Source organism: Macrotis lagotis, chromosome 1 (assembly GCF_037893015.1).
Source record: "Macrotis lagotis isolate mMagLag1 chromosome 1, bilby.v1.9.chrom.fasta, whole genome shotgun sequence".
Lineage (NCBI taxonomy): Eukaryota > Metazoa > Chordata > Mammalia > Peramelemorphia > Peramelidae > Macrotis > Macrotis lagotis.
Window position 1 is genome coordinate 374,311,292 of NC_133658.1, and position 16,039 is coordinate 374,327,330.

The 16,039-nt window shown below is 34.7% G+C and overlaps 1 protein-coding gene across 5 annotated transcripts in view; it reads right to left on the bottom strand.

Moving 5' to 3' along the window:
- The window catches only part of KCNIP1 (potassium voltage-gated channel interacting protein 1), a 358,061-nt gene that overhangs the window by 99,049 nt on the left and 242,973 nt on the right, over window positions 1-16,039 (bottom strand). Inside the window, exon 2 of one of the 5 annotated variants that reach the window (XM_074212433.1) lies at window positions 11,461-11,558. The exons of 3 other annotated variants lie outside the window; for them this stretch is intronic. The gene's annotated coding sequence lies outside the window, so the exon portion shown is untranslated. Of the gene's footprint in view, window positions 1-11,460; window positions 11,632-16,039 lie in introns of those variants that run through there. One more of the 5 variants, XM_074212432.1, reaches the window with a different exon arrangement.

Below are 16,039 nucleotides of genomic sequence, written 5' to 3' on the forward strand. Positions count from 1 at the left end.
GTACCATCTTCATCTTGACTGAACTGGCTTAGTCGGCTTTCACCCAACCTAATGTATGGTTGAACTAAGTATTTACTGTCTCCCTTCTCAGCCTGGACGCCTTATATAGGCACCCTCAAATGAGTGCATGCTCATTTACTGCATCACCAACCAGCTTCACTTCGTTTCTAATTTCCTGCCCTGTGGCATCACCATCATTCAGTGAACAAAATGACTGATTAGTCTGGAAAGGACTCGCTTCTAAAATACAATATTTTTCCACACTTAGAACACAGTAATTATACTTTGATATAGTTGGGAGAACAAATGTTCCCCAAGCTAAAAACCCCATTCTCAGTGTGCTGTGTAAATCAAAAGAATAATGAAACTGCATCAAGATCCACATCACGTTAGCAGCCAATTCCTCATAAATAGTCAAGCCTCATTGTATCAGACTAAGCAAGAAGAGGAACTGTCTGAATTGGAGAAATTTGGTTTTATGGTACAGACAGTTACCCCGACTAATCCAACAAACCACTGCCAAATAGAGGTTCTTCAGCATGCTTTAATGAATAAATGAGAACAATTTACACTTTGGCTATTAACTGTTGGTAAATGTGTACTTCTAAAATGCTTGCAAATTAATTGTGTGACCAAAGGCCAGTCAGTCACTTCACCCCCTCAATTGCAAAATATGACCCTATTTCCTTATTTGCAAAATGGGACTAATAAAGCTTCTTGTAAGACTGCAAGTCATAGTCATCAAGGAAAAGAAATTGAGCATCATTCAAAGAGTGATGGAGAAGCACAGAATGAACATAAGCAAACTGAAATGCATTATAAACAATGACTTGATTTCTCTTTAGGCTGCATTCCTGACTCTCCTGGACTTTCTATACTATGCCACAGAACCCTATTCCCCCCGGAAGGTCCTCCACCCATGAACTCCTTCTCACATTGGAACTACCCTTTGACCTTGCACTCCTATCTCTTCCTCTGATAGGCTGGTTCTTCCTATAGACTTCTGTTTTTAAGAGCGTTCCCAGGATAGCCATGCCATCATTTTTCCTCCAGAAAATTCTCTGATCATCCCAGAATTTCTCTATGTAGCCCTTCCCTGATTCAGTTATCTCTTTTTTTTCCTTAATAGTATTTTATTTTTTCCAATTATATGCTTTTAACCTTTTAATGTTCAATTCTGTAAGATTTTGAGTTCTAAATTATTCTTTCTTCTTTCCTTCCTTTTCCTCCTCCCAAGATGTAAAGCAATCCAATATAGGTTATACAAGGACAGTTATATTAAACATTTCCATGCTAGTCATGTTGTAAAAGAAGAATTAGAATAAAAGAAAGCACAACAAGAAAGAATAAATTAAAAAAAGTGAAAATAGTATGTTTTGATCTGCATTCTGACACTATTATTCTTTCTCTTAACTTGGATAGCATTTTCTATCATGAGTCTTTTAGAATATCTGAAAAGAGAGCAGTCTATTATAGTTGATCATTGCACAATGTTGTTATTACTCTATATAATGTCATCAATGTTCATGTACATCTTTTCTGGTTTTCTGAAATTTGCCTGTCTATCATTTCTTATAGAATAATAGCATTCTGTTAATTCATATACCACAATTTGTTCAACCATTCCACAAATGATGAGCATCCCTTCAATTTCCAACTCCCTGCCACCACAAAAAGAGCTGCTATAAATAATTTTGTATATGTGAGTCTTTTCCCCTTTTTGATGATCTCTTTAGGATACAGACCCAGTATTGGTACTGCTGGACCAAAGAGTATGCACAGTTTTATAGCCCTTTGAGCATAGTTATAAATTGCTCTTCAGAATGGTGGGTCAGTTCACAACTCCATGAACAATGTATGAGTTTCAATTTCCCCAATTCCTCTAACATTTATCATTTTTATTTTCTTTCATGTTAGACAATCTGATAGGTGAGAGGCAGTACCTTAGATCTGTTTTAATTTGTATTACTCCAATCAATAGTGATTTAGAACATTTTTTCATATGAGATAGCTTTAATTTCTTCATCTGAAAACTGCCTGTTTATCTTTTTTGACTATTTATCAACTGGGAATGACTTGTATTCTTATAAATCTGCCTCAGTCCCTTATATATTTTAAAAACGAGTTCTTTTTAAGTAATGCTAACTGCAAAAATTGTTTCTCAACTTTCTCTTTTCCTTCTAATTTTGTATGCATTGCTTTTGTTTGTATAAACCCTTTTTAATTTAATGTAATCAAAATTATTCATTTTGTATTTCATAATGTTCTCTATCTCTAGTTTGGGCATAAATTCTTCCCTTCTCCATAGATCTGACAGATAAACTATTTCTTGCTCTCCTAATTTACTTAAGGTATTACTCTTTATATAATTCATATACCCATTTTGACTTTATCTTGGTATAGGGTGTGAGATGTTGGTCTATGCCTAATTTTTTCCATACTAATTTCTAGTTTTCCCAGCAGTTTTCGTCAAATAGTGAATTTTTATCCCCAAAGTTGGAAACTTTGGGCTTATCAAACAGTAGATACTACAATCATTTTGTGTTGTGTACTTCATCTAGTTCACTGATCCACTACTCTATTTCTTATCATCAAATAGTTTTGATGATTGGCATTTTAAAATATAGTATTGAATTTGGTATAGTTAGGCCACCTTCTTTTGCATTTTTCATTAATTCCCTTGATATTCTTAGTCTTTTGATCTTCAGATGAATTTTGTTATTTTTTTCTAGCTCTATAAAATAATTTTTAGTAGTTTGGTTGGTATGGCATTGAATAAGTAAATTAATTTAGTTAAAATTGTCATTTTTATATTTGATATTTGATATTAGATATTAGAAATTTATGTTAGACATATTTATACTGTATATTATATAATTATATTAGATTATATTAGTCTACCCATGAAAATGGATATTTTTCCAATTATTTAGATCTGATTTTATTTTTGTGAAAAGTGATTTGTAATTTTGTTTATATAATTTATATAATTCCTGTGTTTATCTTGGCAGGTAGACTCCCAAATATTTCATATTGTCTACAATTCTTTTTTTTTGTTGTTGTTTGTTTGTTTGGGTTTTTTTTTTGTTACAATTATTTTTAAATGGAATTTCTCTTTCTATCTCTTGCTACTGGGTTTTGTTGATAATATATAGAAATGCTGATGATTTATGTGGGCTTATATTATAGGCTACAATGTTGAAAAATATTTCAAATGCTTGATTTTTAGTTGATTCTCTAGGATTCTCTAAGTATACAATCATATCATCTGCAAAGAGGGATAGCTTTTGTTTCCTCACTGTCTATTCTAATTCCTTCAATTTCTTTTTTCTTCTTTTATTGCTAAAGTTACCATTTCTAGTACAATATTGAATAACAATAGAGATAATAGGCTTCCTTGTTTCACCATTGAGCTTATTGGGATCTAGCTTATCCCTATTTATATAATGATTGCTAATGATTTTAGATAATTGCCGCTTAAAATTATAAGGAAAACTCCATTTATTCCTATGCTTTCTAATGTTTTTAACAGGAATGGGTACTGCATTTTTGTCAAAAGTCTATTTCTGCATCTATTGCAATAATCATATGATTTCTTTTAGTTTTCAATTTGGTTAGTTTTCTGTTGGTTGTTATTGATATGGTCAAGTATGTTGTTAGTTTTTCTAATATTGAACCATCCCTTTGGTAGAAATCACTTAAAAATTCATCTTGTCCCAAGATTTCTTTTAGGGAGTTCTTTCTTAAATGGGTATTTTATTTCCTCTTCTGTTAATCTGGGCAATTTATATTTTAGTAAATATTTATGCCTTTTACTTAGATTGTCAGATTTATTGGCATATAGCTGGGCAAAATAGCTCCTCATTAGAGCTTTAATTTTCTCTCCTTGGTGGCAAATTCATCGTTTTCAGTTTTGATATGGTAATTTGGTTTCTTTCTTTCTTTTTTTTTTTAAATCAAATTAACCAAAGGTTAATGTTATTAATCTTTTCTTTGATTTTCAGGATTTAATTGGAGATTTTTAATTTGCTTTTTCAAGTTTTTTATAGTTGCATGCTCAATTCATTGATGTCTTATTTCTCTATTTTATTCATATACGCATTTAGAGAGATAAAGTTTCCCCTAAGAACTGATTTGGTAGTTTTGGTATGTTGTCTTTTTTGTCATTCTCTTTGATGAATTTGATTGTTTCTATAATTTGTTCTTTGACTCCCTTATTCCTTAGGATTATATTGTTTAATTTGCAAATAATTTATAATTTATCTTTTCATGGACCCTTATTACATGTAATTGTTACTGCATCATGATCTGAAAGGGATGCATTTAATATTTCTGCCTTTCAGGATTTGAACTTTTTAATGCTTTAATACATGGTTAATTTTTGTGTAGGTGCAATTACTTGCTAAAAAGGTATTCAATTCCCTTTCATTTTTTTTCTCCTTTCCCCCTCCTACTTCCTTATATGGTAAGATAAATTTATCTACCCAACTAAATGTATGTATTATTCCTTCTCTGAACCAAATCTGATGAGAGTAAGGTTCACAAACAATGCTCACTCCCCTCCCTTTTCCCCTCTACTGTAATAGGTCTTTTGGGTCACTTCATGTGAAGTAATTAATCTAAATTTGCCTCTTCCTTTCCTTTTATCCCAGTAGTATCCTTTTTTTAACTCCTTAATTTTTAAAATATTATCACATTAAAATCAACTCATATCTACACCCTCTGTCTATGTATACTCTTTTTAACAGCTTTAATAGAGATATAGTTCTTAAGAGTTACAAGTATCCTCTTCCTGTATAGGGATATAGACTGTTTAATATTATTAAATAATACTTTTTTCTTTCCTGTTTACATTTTTTATGCTTGAGTTTTTAATTTGAAGATTGAATTTTCTGTTCATCTTTAGTTTTTTTTTTTGAGGAAAATTGGAAAGTTCCCTATTTCATTGAATGTCCATCATTTTCCCTGAATAATCATGCTCAATTTTGCTGGGTAGTTGATTCTTGGTTGTAAGCTAATCCTTTTTACCTTCAGGAATATGGTTTTCCAAGTCCTTCAATTCTTTAATGTAGAGGCTACTAAGTCCTGTGTAATCTTGACTGTGACTGAAGCTCCTTGATATTTGAATTGTTTCTTTCTGGCTGCTTACAATTTTTGATTTGACCTGATAATCCTAGACCTTGACTAATTTTTCTTGGAGTTTTCATTTTGTGAATTCTTTCAGGAGATAATAGGTGGATTCTTTCAATGGTTATTTTACCTCTGGTTCTAGGATATAAGGGCAGTTTTTCTTGGTAATTTCTTGAAAGATGATGCTCAGGCTCTTTTTTTGACCATTACTTTCAGGTTGTTCAATAATTCTTAAATTCTCTCTTCTGGATCAATTTTCCAGATCAATTTTTTTCTGGTGAGGAATTCTACAATTTCTTCTAATTTTTATTCTTTTGATTTTGTTTGACTGATTCTCAATAGCTCATTGAGCTCTTAGTTTCCACTTGCCCAATTCTAATTTTTAAGAAATTAGTTTTTTGAGCTTTTGTATCCCCCTTTCCATTTGACCAATTCTATTGTTTAAGGAGTTGTTTTCTTGAGTCAACTTTTGGCCTTCCTGTTCCAAGCTGTTAACTCTCTCTAGAATAACTCTCATTTATTTTCCTAATATTTCTTCTGTCTCTCTTATTTGATTTTTAAAATTCTTTTTGAGCTCTTCCAAGAAGGCTTTTTGGACTTGACACCAATTCATATTCCCCTTTGAGATTTTACATATAGACATTTTGACATAATTGTCTTCTTCTGAACTTACATTTTGATTTTCCCTGTCTCCATAGTAGCTTCCTATGGTTGGGGCTTTTTTCTGTTTTTACTCATTATTTAGCTCTTTTGTGACTTTTAAAGTTGGACCCTACTCCTGTCCCAAGCTTCTTGTACTGGGGGTCAGGGGGTTTGGTCAGTAGCTTTCCATGCTGGGACTTCCAAAGCTCATGACTTGCCCCCTGCACTGGGATGGCCTGGCCTAATTGCATCAGTTGTACCATGATTCCAGGGCTGGTATGTTGTCTTCTTCTCTGGGTCTGGAAACCTCACAGCTGGTCTGCTGTGGCACTACCTTCTGAGCCAGGATGGAGGAGCTTTGACTGTTGATCTGTGCTGTGAGAACCTCTTTCTGGCTTGCCCACACCCTGCCTGTCAATGTTGGGCTGTACTCTGCTTTTGAGCTAAGTGAGACAGACCTTTCCTGAAATCCTTCTAAATTGTCTTAATCTGGAAAATTATTTCACACCATCTTTTTGTAGGTCACTTAAGAATCCGTTTAGCGGCTTGATTTAATATTATTTCTGGGAGAATCTGGGAAGAGCTCAGGCATTTTCTTTGATTTTCTCTGCCATCTTTACTCCTCTTCATGCAGTTTTGAATCAAGTATCAAAATCTCTTCTTCTATCCTTCTCAATTTCCTTTTATGTATTCTTTCCCTCTATTAGAATGTAAGTTCTGTGAGAGCTGGGACTGTCTTTCTGCTTACATTTATTAAGTGCCTAGCACTTAATAAACATTTAATAAATAATTATTGATTTGATCTATTTACTACAAATAAGGAATTTTGAATGAGAAATTTTAAAGGTGTTATCAAATTAAGGCATCAACAGAAGAAGAAATGAGGATTTCCAGTCCATAGGGTAGGCTGTGGTGAACTTATGGGAGGACATGGACTAGCATTGTATAGGAATTGGCAGCCATGAAAAAATTGCAATCTAAATAATTAGAAAACATGCCTTCATTGATAAAATCCAATATATATTTGATTAGTTGAATAAGGTTTCTATCACCTACCTTACAGAAAGTGCTTAAATGTTATACTATATAAATGTAAATATAAATATTTTAAAAAGTTAGTAAATAGGTGGAGCCAGGATGGTGGTGTGAATGCAGTATTTCTCGGAAACTCCCCCCACCCCCCCAAAAAAACTCCAAAAGCAGTCAAATTATGGCTCTATTCAAAAATTTAGAGGAGCAGAACCCACAGAAAGACTGAGTGATACAATTTTGTAGACCAAGATAACTCAGAAGTTCCATGGGAAAGGTGTGTTTCACCAGGACTGGGGGCTGGAAGAAAGCTGTGGCCACAGGACAGAGCAGCCCAGGGATCACCTGGAACAGCTTGAAGGGGTGGTGGGAGAACTCTGCTGCACCAGAGTGAGTTTGGAGTGAGGAGCCCCAGCCTCAGAACAGTCCTGTGGTGAGAACCTGCAATGGGAATTGGGGAAGCCAGTCTACATCTCTAGATCACAGCCCACAGATGGTAAGGAGGGTGGGGAATCTGAAGAAATCTGTCTTTTCTCTCTGGGGCAGGGCTCTGCTGTTTGCCCACACTCAGATCCGGGTTGCAGTTTGGGCTTCCATACTGTGATAGCTGAGTAGGGTTCCTCCTCACAGCTCCAGGGCAGAGGGAACACTTGTGGTCATCTACATATCAAAGCATAGGCAAGAGAGCATAAGACCTTGGAGGAATAAAGGTCCCAATGGGGTGTCCCAACCCCCCCCCCCAATGCTTTGGAAGTGCAGTAAATTAGTTTTAGACTGAGAAAATGAGCAAACAAAAGAAAAAGAAGAATCTGACCATAGAAAATTACTTTGGTCCCATGGAAGATTCAGAAGATGACAAACTCGAAGTTCTATATCCAAAGTCTTGAAAAGAAGTAGAAAATGGACTCAGTCTATGAATGAGCTCAAAAAAGACTTTGAAAAGCAATTAAGGGAGGTGAAGGAAAAATTGAGAGGAGAAATGAGAGCAATGCAGATAAATCATGAAAACCAAATCAGCAGCTTGGTGAACTAAATACAAAAAATACTGAAGAAAATAATATGTTAACAATCAGTTTAGGCCAAATGGAAAAAAAAGCAAAACAAAAGTCAAATGAGGAGAAGAATGCCTTAAAAAAGCAGAACTGGCCAGCTGGAAAAGGAGATTAAAAAAGCTCTTTGAAGAAAATAATTCCTTCAAATGCAGAATGGAACTAAAGGAAGCTGATGATGACTTTGCGAGAAATCAGTAAGAAATAAAACTCTTCCAAAAAATCCTCAAATTAGAAGAAAATGTGAAATATATCATTAGAAAAACAACTGACCTCAAAAACAGATCCAGGAGAAATAATTTAAACATTATTGGGCTGCCTGAAAGTCATGACCAGGAAAGAACCTAGACTTCATTTTTCAAGGAAATAATACAGCAAAATTGCCCTGAGATCCTAGAAGAAGAGGGTAAAATAGAAATTGAGGGAATTTACCAGTAACCTCCTGAAAGAGATCCCAAAGAAAAACTTTCAGGAATATTATAGCTAAACTCCCAGACTCCCAAGTCAAAGATAAAATACTAAAAACTTCCAGAACCAAACAATTCAACTACTGTGGCTCTATAGTCAGGATTATACATGATCTGGCAGCATCTAATTAAGGGTTCATAGGGATTGGAATATGATATTCTGGAAGGAAAAAGATCTTGGTTTACTACCAAGATTCAACTACCCAGAAAAACTGAAATCCTCTTTCAGGGGATAAGATGGACTTTCAATGAAATGGGACTTTTAAACTTTCCACTGAAACAACCAGAGCTGAATAGAAAGTTTGATCTTCAAGTACAGGACTCTGGTGAACCATAAAGGAAGTGGATGAGAAGGACCAACTAAGAGGAATTTAATGATGTTGAACTGTTTGTATTCCTGCATGGGAAGAAGATACTGATAATTCATATGAACTTTCTCATTTATAAGAGCTGTTAGAAGGAGCACATATAGACAGGGCACAGGAAGGAGCAGAATATAATGGTATAATATAGTAAAAAGATGGAGTCAATGGGTGATAAAGGAAAGTACTGGGAGAAAGATAAAGGACAGGAAGAAGGGGCTAAGATATTTCACATAAGAGTCAAGAAAAAGCCTTTTCAATGGAGTGGAATGGGGAAAGGCAAGTGGAATGAGTGAGCCTTTATTCTCATCAGAAATAGCTCAGAGTGGAACTAACATACACACTTAATAGGGTATAGAAATCTATCTTACCCTAGAGAAAAATGAGAAGAAAGGGATGAGGGAAGGGGGAATAGGTGATAGAAGAGAGGGAAGATTGTGGAAGAGGGTACTCAGATACAACACACATTTGGACAGTGACAGGATGAAAGGTGTGTGTGTGAGAGAAGAGAATAAATGAGAGTGGAGAGGAATAGAGTGGAGGAAAATACAGTTAGTAATAGCATCTGTGGGGAAAATATTGAAGCAACTTCTCTGGTGGACTTATGATAAAGAAGGCAATTCACTCCAGAGATACAGTCATTGGAATCTGAACACAGACTGAAGTACATTTTTTTCTCTCTCACTATTCTTGAGGTTTCTCATCTTATTGGGGGGGGGGGTATGTCTTATAACAAGATTATTATAATAATATAAAATAAATAAACAAAATTTTCTTAAAAGTTAAATAAATACAAATTATAGTATGAATTCTCTATAAATCCTTTTCATTATTTTTTCTCTTAGAAAGATTGTACTATGTGGAAAGTTTTTAAGCCTCAAACAATGCTATCTAGGTATTAGTCATTATCATTATTTTACTCATAATAAATCAATTATATTTTTGTAGCTTGTCACAGTAATAATGCCATTAATGCAATAATTATTTGCTAAGTATTGGTTCATAAGTTTTCTTAACAGATCCTTATTTCATTGAAGGTAGAGACACACTTTGTCCTAGCCCATCTCTGAATTATCATGGGTTCCAAATTAGTTTATTTCACATTGAGATTAGCTGGCTAATATCTTAAATGATACATGGGAAAGATCTGGCTAACATCTTGAATGATACAGGAGAATAATCTATTCTAAATATTAACTAGTTAAAATTAGTGAAGTTCAACAATCATCTAAATATAGAATTTCTGAGCTCTTGATTACATTGGTATTTGTCAGTGATTACGGCTTATGTCGACATTAGATAACTAACCTCAACTATAGCCATGATTGGATTTCAGTTTTGTAAATATACATTTTTGTGGGTATGTATCATGGTTTAATATGGCTAATATCAAGTAAATAAAGACAGTTAATAAGGTCATAAATTATATTGAAATAATACTCACATTTATTGATTAATGGGTTAATTAATGATTTAATAGATATAAGGGGGAATAGCATTCAATAATTCTGATAAAGAACTAGCCTCAGAGTCATGAGTTCATGAGTCTCAAGAGGATGAGTTCAAATTCTACCTATACATATACTAACTGTATGTTCCTATTCCAGTTTGCCTTTTCGTAACTCCAGGAGATTCTCTTAGTTTTTAAGTAGCAGAGAAGACACAGATATATATTGGTGAAAGGAGTTTTTCTCATCAGGAACCTCTTACATTTATGAAATCACAGATCTTGTGGGGAAGAATTTATAAAATACTTTCTGGAAATAGTCATGTAAAATAGGCAGTATGTCAATCCTCCATGATCCCCTCATAGAGCTTACAATACTCTAGAAGGAAGTGTCAACATAAACTATCATTCAAAATAATTGATTTATAATTATCCAAGTTGCCACTCAAAATTAGAACTCAGAAGAGTCCTGATTTCTAGACCAGGACTTAGACCCCAAGGCACCATGTTTTGGTTGTAAGGTCTAATCCATAAAAAGTATTAGATTAACATACAATGTTCATCAAGACCATCCACTAGATCTCCAAAATCAGATAGGCAGAAAAGAAGACTGAGACAGAAAAATTTCTGGTCCTAGAACACACTGATGGAGGAAGTTCAACTGGGTCATGATTGATCAACTATATTATACAAATTGAAACATATTTTTTTTTAGATTTTTTTTTTTGCACAGCAATGGGGTTAAGTGGCTTGCCCAAGGCCACACAGCTAGGTAATAATTAAAGATCTGAGGTCTGATTTGAACTCAGGCCCTCCTGACTCTAGGGCTGGTGCTCTATCCACTGCGCCACCTAGATACCCCTGAAACAGTTTTTTTTAATTCTCCTTTTAAAAGAGAATTGCAGAACTCAAAGAAAATCACTAGCATTAAGGACTTCTGGAAAGCAGGAAATAAACCCTCTGTCTACAGACTCAGTCACATTTACCATGATAGTCCTCAGTGTGTGCAGAAAGAAAAGTTATTCTCATCTTTATCCTAATAACTCAAGTTAACAGATGCAGCTCTAATGAAATCCACCTTCCCTTAATTCCCTTTTAAATAATCAGTCTTTTAAGAGGAAGACTGATGTCCTGTCCTGATTCATTCTGCTCAAGAATACCTGAACTGAATCCCTACTGATCCTACTTAAACTGCAATCACGTCCTTGGATACATTTGCCTTTGCATATAATTAAAATACCTGACAAAATACCTCCAGTAACAGGCAGCTCAAAACTACATGAGGTTGCCTATTCTACAAAAGTACTTTCCTCATATTTGAACTTAAAACCTACCTTCCTGCTTTTTCCAATCATTGATTTTAGGTCAGTCCTCTGGAGTCACTTGGAGCAAGTCTATCTCTCTCTTCCATATGATAATCCTTTTTCAAGCACTATAAGAAAGGGAATATTTTTCCCTAAGTATTCTCTTTTTGAGATTTATACTTCAATTTACTTTAACTATTCCATTGTAAATAGCAAAAGCACTGAACTTGAATTTAAAAGATTTGGGTCTAATACCCAGCTTTACCAATGATTAGCCAGGTTATTACACATAAATTGCCTATGCTCTCTGAGCTTCATTTTATACATCTGAAAAAATGGGGATGGCATTTGTACCTCTCTCACAAGATTGTTATGAAGACAGCACTTTACAAAAACCTTAAAGGATCACATATAGGTGTGTTGTTGTTATTAGTAGTAATAGTGAGAAGAGGAGGAGGAGGTATAGATAAAATGTAACAGCAGTAATAGGAGTAGCAATAGTAGTAGTCATTGCAGTAGTAGTGCTGATGGTAGTGATAGTAGAGGTGCTAGTAGTAGTAGTAGTAGTAATAGTAGTAACAGCATTGGGAGTGAGAGTAGAGGTAAGAGGAGGAGGAGGACTATGAATAATAGCAAAATTGTCCCTTGATTTTTAGGGAATTCCCTTAAAAGAAGCTCCTTCCACTAATGAAAGTCAGCCACCAGTATACTGGTTGTTCAGTTATGTCTGACTCTTTGTGACTCCTTATGGGATGTTCTTGGCAAGGATTCTAGAGAGGTTTGCTATTTTCTTCTCCATTAAATTAGACAGAGGTAAAATGATCTGCTCCACATCACACTGCTAATGAGTGTTGAGGATGGATTTGAATTCAATTCTTTTTGACTTTTGACCCTGTGTTCTATCTACTGTGCTATTCGGGTCTTCCTAGCTCAGAGGCTATATATATATATATATCCTATTACCTCTTAGTGATCATTATGATAATGAGGAGGATGGAGGTGATGAAAATGACAGTATAAACCACACTGAAAGGAATTTGAGGGTATATAACTCTTTGGTTCTTAGTCAAATACACTGGTCCCCTCATTAGAACCAAACCTGTTCCAATAAGAAGATCCACTAGTTCAGCAGGATTATTTGAGGACACTAAGATTGGCATGTCAGAATTTTCTTTTTTACTGAAGCACATACCAGTCTCTGAGTTCTTGTCCTGAAGTAAAAAACAATGCCCCTTTATCTCCTTATGGTCTTCCAGTTATTCCAGAAAGAGAAGAAATAGCAGGTGAGAAATGGGAATGGTGGTCTCTTGTGACTTTGTGCTGGCTCCTTTTGAGCCTGACCAGGTTCTCCTTGTAAATCTATGCAGCCAAGGAGAGGGGCAAATGAAGCTGAGCACGGCTTCCTTTGTCTCACTGCCTCTGAACCTCTTTCTTCCCTCCCCCTCTTCCAGTGGTGAGCCAGCTCTCCCATTACTTACACTGCCAGCCATAAACGCCTATTTATTTGCGGACTAACTTTCTGGTGGTTTAATATCCCCTTGAATTACAGTACAATCTCTTTCAAGTTATATTTGATTATTTTTCACATTTAAAAACATGAATACAATTACCTCATGATGACATATGCCATTACAGTCAGAGATAAAATAGTATCGCAATGCTATGGATGCATCTTATACAAGTAGGCAGCCTCTAAAAAATATATCTCCAGCATGGAACAAGATCCACAGTGATAGGTGCCATATAAATACATATAGAACAATAAATAGATACAAAGGAAATAGATGCTGAATAATTAATCCTTGCTTCTCTCTAGAAATGAGCTTAATAAATCTGTCTTCAGTGTTCATTTATTTCTAGAAAAACAAATATTTAAAAGTAAAGAATAAGTAATATCCAGGAGGGAGCAAAATAATAATAATGATAATAATAATGATGATAATAAAATAAAGAAGAGAGATTATAGATTGCTGAGCCTCTATTATTCCAGTCTGATGCTGACAACATCCAGCAAGATCTTATTTGTAAAGACTGAAAGTGTGTTTACAACAGTTGGTGCTCTATTGTTGCCCATTCACGGAGAATGTGCATATTGATGGGTCAAATCTGGACCCATCTCATTTTAAAATCCTGGTTCCCAGGGTCAGTCCAATTTCTAAGCTGCAATTATACAATATCATTCATTGGCCTACACAATTTACAAAGCACTTTCATGTCTATTATTCAATTTATTATTATTATCATCAATTCATTGTTACTAAGCATTTATCATCTAATATGCGCCAGACCCTGTTACTAGGCAGTGAGATACAAAAACAAGGAATGAGTTAATTCCTACTTTCATGAAGCTTACATTCTATGGGAGGGATACAATATGTACTTAGATAAATATTGCAAAGTGATTTTGTTAACGGGGTGAGGAGGAGATGTTGGGCCAATACCTTGGCAGGTGCCAATCCTCACAGCAATCTTATGAGGTAGGAGGCAGCAGAAAGAATCCTGGACCAGGGTTCAAGTCACCTCTGAGCTTCCTCATCGGTGAATTTATATTGCCATAAATGTATTTTAAATATGAGTTTTTATTATTATCCTCATTTTATAGGTGAAGGAACTAAAGTCCAAAGAAGGGGGGCACAGATAGTAATTAAAGGGGGGGGGGTTGGAATTCTTCCACAGCATAGGACTATGTGGTAAGATAGAAAGGAACTCCCCAAATCTTTCATACTGCCTTAATTTCCACCAAACAGAAATTAATTGGGTTTAAGAAGCTCCTCTTTAAAAATGTTCCTTCTAACGATCCGCCACTTGGTCCTTAGAGCGAAATATCATTTGCTTCTCCTTAAGTTCAATTAGAGAGCATATAGGGAAATAACTACTGTTTGGAGAAAGGGGGGAAAGAGTAATCTGTGCTCCTAGGTGGAAGAGACTACTGGTTATGGCATTGTCGTGGGTTGGGAGGAGGCTTTGGACAACCAGGTTCACTAGGAGTCTGGGGTAGAGGAGAGGAAAATCAATGAGGTTAGGATCGAGGATAAATTCTACCCACTTTTTTGTTTTATGCAAACATGGCCCTGCTCATTCTCAATGAGTGACACTTCTATATGGTGACATTTGGTTCAATGATGTGCCCAGGTTTCTAACAATATTAATGGACATCTGAACCTGAACTAATAGGAATATAATGTCCAAAATCAGGGAGTGGTAATCCCATCCCACTGTTCTCCTCAGATCATAGCTGTTGTGTTTAGTTCTGTAGGCCTACTTTTAGGGAGGATATTATAAAGTGCATAGCAGCTAGATGAGAGCAAGTAGGGTGGCAACAGATCTTGAAATGATGTCCTATGAGGACTGATTGATAAGGGATGCTTAATCCTAGAAGAGTAAAGGTTATTTGGAGCTGTCCAACTAATTAAAGATCTGTCACATGGAAGAAAAGTTAGATTTATTCTATTCAGCCTTAAAGGATAAAATGAAAAGCAATAAGTTACAAAGAGAAAAACTGAAGCTTCATATAGGAAACATATATTAACATTTAACAGTTGTAAGAAAGAGTAATAAGCTGCTTTGTCCAGTAATTGAAGGTCTTCAGGAAAAGACTGGATGGCCATTTGTTGGGCTAATTGTAGTGAACATTTTTGTTCAGATAAATATTGGATGACAAGAATTATGGGATTCATATAACTCTGAATTTTGTGATTCTGTGATTTTCTGTATGGGAAAAAAAGCTATTGAGCCTCCATCAGTAGGACACATTTGGGTTGTTTTTCTAGTAGTGAGAATGAATTTATAATGAACTAGTAGGAAGTAAGCTCCTGGTGCCTAGAAAGTTTCTAGTACATAGTAAACTCTTAAAAAATATTTGTTGAATGATTCATGTAAACTCTTGCTTCTGAATAGCAAGTGTATATAATAGATTTGCATTTTCAGATATAATCATTTTCCCCTCTATTTTACTATGTTATGGAAATGCTTATATTTTATTAAGTTCAGAATGAAATAAATAAAAGAAAAAAGGAAAAAAAAGGAAAAAAGAATATTAATGAAACATTAAATAATTCAAAGAATATACAGAAGCAAGTTCAGAAAGACATAGACAAGCCCACACACATTGTTATTATTGTATTATACTTACTATACACACAAGAACAATATATATGTAAATAACAGTTTAAACTTATTGCCTGCAATATATTTCTGTTCTTTATTAAAATGTTCATGTTTATTAAATGAAAAAAATTAAAAACCTCTTTCTTGTGATTCCTTTTGTGACCTTGTCACTTAGTCTGATTGTACACTCACACCCTGCAGAGCTCTGACTTTTCAGATCAGAAATATGGTAATAAATAATAATAATAATAATAATATCCCAAGCACTTTACAATTATTATATCATTTGTCCTCATAAAAACTCTATAAGCTATGTGCTGCTATCTCAGTTTTACAGATGAGGAAACTAGATTTAACAGAGAGTAATTGACTTTCCTAGGATCTCACACCTAGAAAAGTCTGAACCCAGATATATAGACTCAAGTCTTCCTGACTCCAATCCAGAATTCTATATACTCTGCCCCCTAGCTGTTTCATCAACACTGCTTCTACTAATATGGAG